We start from the raw sequence: 4,707 nt of genomic DNA on the forward strand, positions 1-4,707 counted from the left end.
TTCCCAGAACTCATTCTTGCCCTTCAAATAAACCCAAAGATTCTTCTGCTCTCAGTGAGTCCTCTGAGAGGCAGTCACATTATCTGTCTTGAACAGATAGGCTGTGAGCATCTATTGCCACAGAAAATACCATGAAAAAAATCTCCATGTGCTGAATGCTATGAAGGATCAGAAGGTCACCCAGTCCAAGGAGCTGACGATCTATTCTGGACCCCAAAGTTTAGGCTGTAATTAATATTGCTCCTAATTATAAGGAGTACTACTTCCTAAATTCTAGGCACTTAACAGAGGACTCAACATGTATCCAATCCTATACTTCCCGCAACAACATAATGAGATATATGCCGTTATTCCCATGTTACAGAAAAGGAAATGGGAGCTCAGAAACATCCGTGAACTTGTTCAAATTGAGATGAGTGGCCGAGTTGGAACTCATACCCAGCTCAGTTGCCCACCAAAGCCTGTGTTCCTGCCCCTAATACGTGGGACAAATGACACCTCTTGGATTCTGAGAAAGAGAGAGATTTTTGTGGGTGGGATAGAGGTATAGAGCAAAGATCTCCGGAAAGGAGAGTAGTTTAAGGAAACTCACCTTGAACAATGAATAGAATTTATTATAAGCTTTCTTTTCTTGCTTGCTTTCTTTTTCTTTCTTTTTTTTCTTTTTTTTCCAGAGTGAGACAGCGAGACACAGCAAGGGAAAATGAATCTTCCAAGGTCATGCCACAAGTCACCAGCCAAGCCTGACCTGTCACTCAATGTTCTGAATTCCCAGCTCACTGAGTTCAGCAGTTGAAGCATGTGTGGTGGGACTATGTCAAATTAGCCTGGAAGGAAACACGTATCTGCAACGTTTCCCCTTCTCTTTTCTCCACAATGTCCCTTGCCCCCTCCACAAACAACCCTCTTATCATCCCCACCACCAATCCATAAACTGTCCCAGGAAATGCCAGGATCTGAATACCACATTGGCCATGAGGGACTCGGTCAACTTCTTTGCCTTCTGGCTGTTCTAAACAAACAAAGGGCAGTGCACAAGTTATTAGTAAATACCAAGGCTTAGTTTATTGTATAAAACTTCAATCCAACAAATAAATGAGCCATCAACTTTGAATTTATGTAGCATTCAGAACACATTAAAGCCATTTGACCATGACAAAGGCCTTTCCTGCTTTGAATGATGAAGCCAGCATTGCAAATACCCTTCGGATGAGGCATTTAAGCGAGGTCCTTTCAGTTTGTCTCTGGGGACTGTCAAGGTGGAAGGTAAAAGTTCTGGCACTTTTTCTAAAGAATTCTTTTGGGAAAATCCCATCTTGGCGAACATCTCCTTTCTCTAAAAAAAAAAAAAAAAAAAAAAAAAGGTTTGTGAGCCCATAACGGTCAGAACAATTACAGTCACTCAGCTAGGGGTCATCCAGCTGACCGCCACAAGGTCCTTACTTACCTTGAGATGCTCCCAGAGAGATATCAAGGAACACATGAGTTCTCATTAAAGGATACTGGCAGCTGATCACAGAAGGTTCCAGATGCTGTCGTGGCCTGTCGCAGAGCAGTTTCTCCATCTGCAAATTGGAAGCCAAATGAATGAGATGATACAATAAAGAGCATTTTATCAATTCCAAAGCCCTGTTCAAACAATGATGTTATGGTTAATAATATGTAAGAGAAATAGTTTAGCCCCACCTTCACACTCCAGTTTCGTTTTTCTTGCTTTCACTGCAGTCAGTGGGAAGTTTCTCATATCAGCTGGTATTTCTGCTTTTGCAGGGAGCTCCTGGGGCCCACAGCTGTTACTGATGATTGGGGTTCACTCGCTGGACTAGAGCTCCATCTGGCCAAGGACTGAGCCTCTCCATAAGCAGGCAGTTTTCAGGCAGGCATTGCCTAGACATGTAGAGACCCTAGGAGAAATTATATTTGTATGGTCTTCTTGTTGCACCCCCCAATTCCCACCCAGGTGGAGGTCAAAGATCAAACTTGAAAAGTAGACCCTCCAAAAAGCACCCTAACAAGGTAAAGATCCAATAATATGGGTGAGAGGGGTTGGAAAGGAAGTATTGATTCAACAAATCGGTTGGACACCCACTGTGTGCGGGCACTGGATTGGCTGGTGACTTACAAAGGTGAGTAAGATGCTGGGCCTGCTTTCTGAGGGAGTCAGATGTAAACAGACATGCCCAGTATTAGATAGGCTCTGGCTGGTGGTAGTGACCAACCAGCTAGCTGTGCCTTGCAAAGCCCAGTTGCACTCACTTAGTATCAGGACCCTTAAGGTTAGGACTGATTGGTATGTATAAGACTTCCGGATCATGTTAGCATCTCTTTCTTTCATTTCCACAAGGAAATGACTGGGTCATTGAGTTCTTCAGTCTCCCTTTGGGGTCATTGATCTCAGTGGAGGCCCCAGAAGGTACATCCCATACAAATTCTCTACTAGAAAGTTGGAATGGGGGCGGGGGGCGGGGGGAGGCGCGTCTGGGTGGCTCCGTCGGTTAAGCATCTGACTCTTGATCTCAGCTCAGGTGTCATCTCAGGATGGTGAGAACAAGCCCCATGTTGGGCTCCACACTGAGCGTGAAGCCTACTTAAAAAAATAAATAGATAAATAAAAATAAAATAAAAAGACAGATTCTCTACCAGAAGGTGTACTGGGTGGGCAGGAGAGAGCAGAAAGCAACCAAGGGTTCAAAGAAGATAAAGAAGACAAAGTGACTGAAGAGAATAAACACAGTCCTTGGTCTCTAGATGTCTGAACTTTTGTGGAAGGGCTAGAAAGAATTACAGATATTTACTAAATTCCCATCCTGTGCTCTCAATCCTACTTAACTGTCACCACAACCACAGGAAGCAATTATTCAGTAAAAATCCATGTCAATCCATAGCAAGCGAAGTCACGATTTGAACTCATGTCTAGTTGATTTCACGTCTGGACTCTGAGCTGTGGCCTGCACTTCCCTTTGACTCCCCTGTCAAGGCCCGATCTTTTGAAAAAATAGGCCTTGAAGATTCAAGTTCAGACGAGATGATGGGTGTAAGGCACCCTGTGTAAAACCTGGAACCTACTAAACATTGAATATATGACAGCTACTTTTCCTCTGTGTGTTCAGGGCCAGGACCCAGGTCCGAAAAGAAAAGACAGAACCGGGTGAGTTCCTGAGGCTGCCTATGGAAAGGAAGGTGGATCTTTGTGCTAAGCAACAAGCCTTGGAGCAGATGCGTCGATCTGTCCAACCATCCATCCACCCAACAGAATTTTTCTAAGCATGCCTCATGTGCCTGGCACTGAGTGGAAAAGGACGAACAAAACAGACAGCTCTGATCCCATGGAGCTCATGGCGGGGGGGGGGGGGGGGGGGGGGGGGGTGGATGGGAAGAGTAAACGCGGAAATCAACTTGCCGTCGCAAATTGAGAAAAGCAACACAAATGGGATTTACAGGGTGCTATGCTCGAGGACAGCTCAGGAGAAAACCTGAGAATACCCAGGAAGACCTGTCTGAAGAGGTGAGGTGACATAAAACAGACTTGAAGGGTAAGGGGCCAGCCAGGGGAAGGAGGGATGAGCAGACTGAACAGAGACCTGCCCCTGCTCAGAGCTCCCAGCAGGCCACCCGATAGCAAACCTTGTTGGCCCTCAACCCATGAGAGAGTGAAAGCTGGTGAAGGACTCTCCCTGAGACACCAGTTTGGAGACTGGGGTCCCGAAGGAGGCCAGAAGGAACAGGGATATCAAAAGCAAGGACACCCACCAGTAGGGACCGATGAGTTGCAGTCCCGATTCTCCCCGAATTCCTCATGAGACATTTTGAATGGAGGGGTTGGGAGTGGGTCTGGGGAACCCGATGGGGACGGCTGCCCAGTGGACTCTAATCAGTCTGTTTTCCAAAGCCCCAGAAAGAACACGAGTGCTATTTACATTTCAATGTAAATCAAGCCGCCTTCAACAAGCCAGGCTGTGTAAACTTGTGTTTAATGTCAGGTTTATATTAATATTTGCGTTAACAAGATTGATCGTTTACATAACAATGCATACGTAAAGTCTGGGCGAGGTTTGGGTTTACACACATTTGCATGATGTTTATAGATCGATTGATTAGACAAACTGCATAAATCCAAGTAAACTACTAGTTGTTTGTTTATTTTTTCTATCGGGGCTTGATAGCCTATATCTTAATAAGTGGGCTAAACTGAACCTGAGTCCTCTACTGTAACCTTCATACAAGACTTTATCGTTTTGAAAAGTAATGTGCACTCAACAGGCGTGAGATGACATCACTGGGGCTCTTTTGTCCTTTAATCTCCTGCCCTGAGTTGTCAGGAGGACCCCGGCTTTAAACTGTGCTCCAACAGAGAGAAAACCAGGCCATAGGCAGAAAAACCTGGATTCAAGACTCCTCCTGCCTTTGCTGAGGTAGGAGAGCTTCTTAGAGACGGTCAGGTTTGGCGGGCTACCCACGTGTCAGGAGACGCCAGGGAAGAGTGCAGCTTCCTTTTATGCCTTGAGCACCTTCATCTGGCTGAAGAATGATCTGGATACTTGCCCCCAAGCCCAAGCAGAGCAAAGCCTGGAAGCAGCCAGTAGAAGAAATTTCAGAAAAGGAAGGTACCATGCAGAGAGAAATTTAAACCAACATTTTTAAAATGTCTTTGTTTAGGGGCACCTGGGTGGCTCAGTCAGTTGAGCATCCAACTCTTGATTTCGGCTC

General features: G+C 45.5%; 1 long non-coding RNA gene across 1 annotated transcript; it reads right to left on the minus strand.

Annotated features, from left to right (window-relative positions):
• Positions 1–959: 959 nt before the first annotated feature.
• LOC131506226 (uncharacterized) lies at positions 960–1,899 on the minus strand. Its single transcript, XR_009258807.1, has 3 exons — positions 1,687–1,899; positions 1,448–1,565; positions 960–1,336 (listed from the first exon to the last, which is right to left on the minus strand). It is a non-coding gene; the product is annotated as an uncharacterized LOC131506226 (long non-coding RNA).
• Positions 1,900–4,707: the final 2,808 nt, after the last annotated feature.

This window comes from Neofelis nebulosa, chromosome 3 (assembly GCF_028018385.1).
Source record: "Neofelis nebulosa isolate mNeoNeb1 chromosome 3, mNeoNeb1.pri, whole genome shotgun sequence".
In the NCBI taxonomy this organism is placed as follows: Eukaryota; Metazoa; Chordata; class Mammalia; order Carnivora; family Felidae; genus Neofelis; species Neofelis nebulosa.